We start from the raw sequence: 7323 nt of genomic DNA, 5'->3' as shown, positions 1-7323 counted from the left end.
GCGAGGGACACAGAGAGCGAGGGACACACAGAGAGAGTGAGGGACACAGAGAATGTGGAACACAGAGAGAGCGAGGGACACAGAGAGAGCGAGGGACACAGAGAGAGTGAGGGACACAGAGAGAGTGGGGGACACAGAGCGAGGGACACAGACAGAGCGAGGGATACAGACAGAGCGAGGGACACAGAGAGAGTGAGGGACACAGAGAGAGTGAGGGACACAGAGAGAGTGAGGGACACAGAGCGAGGGACACAGACAGAGCGAGGGACACAGACAGAGCGAGGGACACAGAGAGAGCGAGGGACACACAGAAAGGGAGGGACACAGAGAGAGTGAGGGACACAGAGAGCGCGAGTGACACAGAGAGAGCGAGGACACAGAGAGAGTGAGGGACACAGAGAGAGTGAGGGACACAGAGAGAGTGAGGGACACAGAGCGAGGAACACAGACAGAGCGAGGGTCACAGACAGAGCGAGGGACACACAGAGAGCGAGGGACACACAGAAAGGGAGGGACACAGAGAGATTGAGGGACACAGAGAGCGCGAGTGACACAGAGAGAGCGAGGGCACAGAGAGCGAGGGACACAGAGAGAGAGAGACACACAGAGATAGCGAGGGACACAGAGAGTGAGGGACACAGAGAGAGAGTGTGGGACACAGAGAGAGTGAATGACACAGAGAGAGAGTGTGGGACACAGAGAATGAGGGACACACAGACAGAGCCATGGACACAGAGAGAGCGAGGGACACAGAGAGCGAAGGACACACAGAGAGAGCGAGGGACATAGAGAGCGAGGGACACACAGAGAGAGTGTGGGACACAGAGAGCGAAGGACACACAGAGAGAGCGAGGGACATAGAGAGCGAGGGACACACAGAGAGAGTTTGGGACACAGAGAGAGTGAGAGACACAGAGAGAGTGAGGGACACAGAGAGCGAGGGACACAGAGAGCGAGGGACACAGAGAGTGAGGGACACAGAGAGAGTGAGGGACCCAGAGCGAGCGAGGGACACAGAGAGAGCGAGGGACGCAGAGAGTGCGAGGGACGCAGAGAGTGCGAGGGACACAGAGAGTGAGGGACACAGAGAGAGTGAGGGGCACAGAGAGTGAGGGACACAGAGAGCGAGGGACACACAGAGAGAGCGAGAGACACAGAGAGTGAGGGACACAGAGAGAGTGAGGGACACAGAGAGCGAGGGACACAGAGAGCGAGGGACACAGAAAGAGTCAGGGACACAGAGAGTGAGGGCCACAGAGAGAGTGAGGGACAGAGAGTGAGTGAGGGACACACAGAGAGAGTGAGGGACACACAGAGAGAGTGAGGGACACAGAGAGCGAGGGACACAGAGAGTGTGGGACACATAGATCGAGGGACACCGAGAGTGTGGGACACATAGATCGAGGGACACAGAGAGTGAGGGACACACAGATCGAGGGACACACAGATCGAGGGACACATAGAGTGAGGGACACAGAGAGTGAGGGACACACAGAGCGAGGGACACAGAGAGTGTGGGACACAGAGCGCGAGGGACACAGAGAGCGAGTAGCACAGAGCATGAGGGACACAAAGAGTGAGGGACACAGAGAGCGAGGGACACACGGAGAGAGCGAGGGACACAGAGAGTGTGGGACACAGAGAGAGTGAGGGACACAGAGAGCGAGGGACACAGAGAGCGAGGGACACAGAGAGAGTCACCGACACAGAGAGTGAGGGCCAGAGAGAGAGTGAGGGACAGAGAGAGAATGAGGGACACAAAGAGAGTGAGGGTCACAGAGCGTGAGGGGCACAGAGAGAGTGAGGGACACAGAGAGTGAGGAACACAGAGAGGGAGGGACACAGAGAGAGCGAGGGACACAGAGAGCGAGGGACACAGAGAGAGCAAGGGACACAGAGAGAGTGAGCGACTCAGGGAGAGCGAGGGACACACAGAGAGTGTGGGACACAGAGAGCGAGGGACACAGAGAGCGAGTAGCACAGAGCATGAGGGACACAAAGAGTGAGGGACACAGAGAGCGAGGGACACACGGAGAGAGCGAGGGACACAGAGAGTGTGGGACACAGAGAGAGTGAGGGACACAGAGAGCGAGGGACACAGAGAGCGAGGGACACAGAGAGAGTCACCGACACAGAGAGTGAGGGCCAGAGAGAGAGTGAGGGACAGAGAGAGAATGAGGGACACAAAGAGAGTGAGGGTCACAGAGCGTGAGGGGCACAGAGAGAGTGAGGGACACAGAGAGTGAGGAACACAGAGGGGGAGGGACACAGAGAGAGCGAGGGACACAGAGAGCGAGGGACACAGAGAGAGCAAGGGACACAGAGAGAGTGAGCGACTCAGGGAGAGCGAGGGACACAGAGAGAGTGAGGGACACAGAGAGAGCGAGGGACACAGAGAGCGCGAGGGACACAGCGAGAGCGAGGGACACACAGAAAGGGAGGGACACAGACAGAGCCACACACAGACACAAATTCAAGACAGGCTGCGTCAATACATCTTTCAAATGGAGCGAGATCCATTCTCCACCTTTAACTTGGAGAGGTGTATCTGGCCTGTGTGTGACCCAAGTCACACACTGACTCTGAACATCCTCACAGCAGCTTGGGGACAGACTTTTCTAAAGCACTTTTCATAACCTTTGGGTATCACAAACTGCTTCACAGGCAATGGAGCCCTTTTGAAATCTAGTCAGGAGTAATTTAGGAAATGGACCAGCTAATTTCAGAGAGAGACACAGAAACAGGATGAGATTGTGTTGTACATGTTTCAGAGCTGTCACTGAGACACACACGAGATGTACAATATCAATTATTATTCTGAAGCATGTGATTAAATCAGCCCTGAGACTGAATTCCAGTGTTTCAGAGTAAAGCTCCATCTACACTGTCCATCAAACACTCACAACGCAAATACTGTCTGTGCTTAAATACAGAGTCAAAATCCCTCTGTCCTATCCAAAGAATTTTTCATTGCAGATAGTTATTTTTATTTTATGGAAAAGCAGAACTCAAATTGCACCGAATCCCAGGGTGGACACTTGTTTATTTCAGCCCTTCACATTCAAACGTGAAGTTTAAGCTCCGATTACAGGTGTCTGCTTGTCTCTGTTTGTATATTCTCTGTTACTGTTGTTTTGTCACTTGTCTGAAGTATTTGAATAATAGGCCTTGGTTAATCAATCCTTTCTCCCAGCACATGGAAGTTGTGAATCTTCAAGGCTGTCAGTCTGATATAGATAACAAAAAAATACATCCTTTGATCAATCCATTCTCCAACCCTAAATAGATCTCACACATTTCCATAATGCAGGAATATCTCCATCAAAACTTCCAATCAGTTCCCAATACTCTTGTTAACATTTGCCTGTATAACCTAAATTCCACTGACAGATACCTAAAGCTGCACAGAAAAATGACTGGGTATTTTAAACTTTGAAACAAAACTATTTGAACTTGTGCTTCAATCCTATTGTACAGAAATGTTGTCCGGTGGGCTGACAGTTTCTCAGTAAGGCTGAAACATTGAGGTACGCCTCGCACTGCACTTGACAACATTTGTGGCACTTCAGGCAAGAGAGAGAGAGTGAGGGACACAGCAAGAGAGAGTGAGGGGCACAGCGAGAGAGAGTGAGGGACACAGAGAGAGAGAGTGAGGGACACAGCGAGAGAGAGTGAGGGACGCAGCGAGAGAGAGAGTGAGGGACACAGAGAGAGAGAGTGAGGGATGCAGCGAGAGAGTGAGGGACACAGAGAGAGACAGTGAGGGACGCAGCGAGAGAAAGTGAGGGACGCAGCGAGAGAGAGTGAGGGATACAGCGAGAGAGAGTGAGGGACACAGAGAGAGAGAGTGAGGGACGCAGCGAGAGAGTGAGGGACGCAGCGAGAGAGAGTGAGGGACACAGAGAGAGAGAGTGAGGGATGCAGCGAGAGAGTGAGGGACACAGAGAGAGACAGTGAGGGACGCAGCGAGAGAAAGTGAGGGACGCAGCGAGAGAGAGTGAGGGATACAGCGAGAGAGAGTGAGGGACACAGCGAGAGAGAGTGAGGGACACAGCGAGAGAGAGAGTGAGGGACACAGAGAGAGAGAGTGATGGACACAACGAGAGAGAGTGAGGGACACAGCGAGAGAATGAGGGACACAGCGAGAGAGAGTGAGGGACACAGCGAGAGAGAGTGAGGGACAGAGAGAGAGTGTGAGGGGCACAGCGAGAGAGGGACACAGAGAGCGAGGGACACAGAGAGCGAGGGACACACAGAGAGAGCGAGGGACACAGACAGAGCAAGGGACACAGAGAGAGCGAGGGACATAGAGAGCGAGGGACATAGGGAGCAAGGGACGCACAGAGAGAACGAGGGACACAGAGAGCGAGGGAAACAGAGAGAGCGAGGGACACAGAGAGAGTGAGGGACACAGAGAGAGTGAGTGACACAGAGCGAGGGACACAGACAGAGCGAGGAACACAGACAGAGCGAGGGACACAGAGAGAGCGAGGGACACACAAAGGGAGGGACACAGAGAGAGTGAGGGACACAGAGAGTGTGGGACACAGAGAGTGAGGGGCACAGAGAGCGAGGGACACAGAGAGAGCGAGGGACACACAGAGAGCGAGGGACACACAGAGAGCGAGGGACACAGAGAGAGCGAGGGGCAGAGAGAGAGCGAGGACACAGAGAGAGTGAGGGACACAGAGAGCCAGGGACACAGAGAGAGCGAGGGACACACAGCGAGCGAGGGACACAGAGAGAGCGAGGGGCAGAGAGAGAGCGAGGGACACAGAGAGGGAGGGACACAGAGAGAGCGAGGGACACAGAGAGCGAGGGACACAGAGAGCGAAGGACACAGAGAGCACGAGTGACACAGAGAGCGAGGGACACAGAGAGCGCGAGGGACACAGAGAGCGCGAGGGACACAGAGAGCGCGAGCGACACAGAGAGCGCGAGCGACACAGACACCGGGAGGGACACAGAGACCGCGAGGGACAGAGAGAGAGTGGGGGACACAGAGAGAGCGAGGGTCACAGAGAGCAAGGGACACAGAGAGCGAGGGACTCTTAGAGAGTGAAGGATACAGAGAGTGAGGGACACACTGAGAGAGTGAGGGACACTGAGAGCGAGTGACACAGAGAGCGCGAGGGGCACAGAGAGCGCGAGGGGCACAGAGAGCGAGGGACACAGAGAGCGAGGGACACAGAGAGCGAGGGACACAGAGAGTGTGGAACACAGTGAGTGAGGGACACAGAGAGAGCGAGGGACACAGAGAGATAGCGAGCGACACAGAGAGCGAGGGACACAGAGAGCGAGGGACACACAGAGAGAGCGAGGGGCACAGACAGAGCAAGGGACACAGAGAGAGCGAGGGACATAGAGAGCGAGGGACGCGCAGAGAGAACGAGGGACACAGAGAGCGAGGGACAAAGAGAGCGAGGGAAACACAGAGAGAGTGAGGGACACAGAGAGTGAGGTACACAGAGAGCGAGGGAAACAGAGAGAGCGAGGGACACAGAGAGCGAGGGACACACAGAGAGACTGAGGGACACAGAGAGTGTGGAACACAGAGAGCGAGGGACACAGAGAGAGCGAGTGACACAGAGAGAGCGAGGGACACAGAGAGGGTGAGGGACACAGAGAGAGTGAGGGACACAGAGCGAGGGACACAGACAGAGCGAGGGACACAGACAGAGTGAGGAACACAGAGAGAGCGAGGGACACACAGAAAGGGAGGGACACAGAGAGAGTGAGGGACACAGAGAGCGCGAGTGACACAGAGAGAGCGAGGACACAGAGAGCGAGGGACACAGAGAGCGAGGGACACAGAGAGCGAGGGACACACAGAGATAGCGAGGGACACAGAGAGTGAGGGACACACAGAGAGAGTGTGGGACACAGAGAGAGTGAGTGACACAGAGAGAGAGTGTTGGACACAGAGAGTGAGGGACACACAGACAGAGCCATGGACACAGAGAGAGCGAGGGACACAGAGAGGGAGGGACACACAGAGAGAGGGAGGGACACAGAGAGCGAGGGACACACAGAGAGAGTGTGGGACACAGAGAGAGTGAGAGACACAGAGAGACTGAGGGACACAAGGAGAGCGAGGAACACAGAGAGCAAGGGACACAGAGAGTGAGGGACACAGAGAGAGTGAGGGACCCAGAGGGAGCGAGGGACCCAGAGAGAGCGAGGGACGCAGAGAGCGCGAGGGACACAGAGAGTGAGGGACACAGTGAGAGTGAGGGGCACAGAGAGTGAGGGACACAGAGAGCGAGGGACACAGAGAGAGCGAGAGACACAGAGAGTGAGGGACACAGAGAGAGTGAGGGACACAGAGAGCGAGGGTCACAGAGAGCAAGGGACACAGAGAGCGAGGGTCACTTAGAGAGTGAAGGATACAGAGAGTGAGGGACACACTGAGAGAGTGTGGGACACAGAGATCGAGTGACACAGAGAGCGCGAGGGGCACAGAGAGCGCGAGGGACACAGAGAGGGAGGGACACAGAGAGAGAGCGAGGGACACAGAGAGCGAGGGACACACAGAGAGAGCGAGGGACACAGACAGAGCAAGCGAGACAGAGAGAGTGAGGGACACAGAGAGTGTGGGACACAGAGAGAGCGAGGGAAACAGAGAGAGCGAGGGACACAGAGAGCGAGCGACACACACAGAGAGCGAGGGACACAGAGAGCGAGGGTCACACAGAGAGAGTGAGGCACACAGAGAGTGTGGAACACAGAGAGCGAGGGACACAGAGAGAGCGAGGGACACAGAGAGAGCGAGGGACACAGAGAGAGTGAGGGACACAGAGAGAGTGGGGGACACAGAGCGAGGGACACAGACAGAGCGAGGGTCACAGAGAGCAAGGGACACAGAGAGTGAGGGACACAGAGAGTGAGGGACACAGAGAGAGTGAGGGACCCAGAGGGAGCGAGGGACCCAGAGAGAGCGAGGGACGCAGAGAGCGAGGGTCACAGAGAGCAAGGGACACAGAGAGTGAGGGACACTTAGAGAGTGAAGGATACAGAGAGTGAAGGACACACTGAGAGAGTGTGGGACACAGAGAGCGAGTGACACAGAGAGCGCGAGGGACACAGAGAGAGTGAGGGACACAGAGAGCGAGGGTCACAGAGAGCAAGGGACACAGAGAGTGAGGGACACTTAGAGAGTGAAGGATACAGAGAGTGAGGGACACACTGAGAGAGTGTGGGACACAGAGAGCGAGTGACACAGAGAGCGCGAGGGACACAGAGAGCGCGAGGGGCACAGAGAGCGCGAGGGACACAGAGAGCGAGGGACACAGAGAGTGTGGAACACACAGAGAGAGCGAGGGA

The sequence above is a fragment of the Scyliorhinus torazame genome, unplaced genomic scaffold (genome assembly GCF_047496885.1).
Source record: "Scyliorhinus torazame isolate Kashiwa2021f unplaced genomic scaffold, sScyTor2.1 scaffold_76, whole genome shotgun sequence".
Lineage (NCBI taxonomy): Eukaryota > Metazoa > Chordata > Chondrichthyes > Carcharhiniformes > Scyliorhinidae > Scyliorhinus > Scyliorhinus torazame.
Note: the sequence above shows the minus strand (reverse complement) of the source record.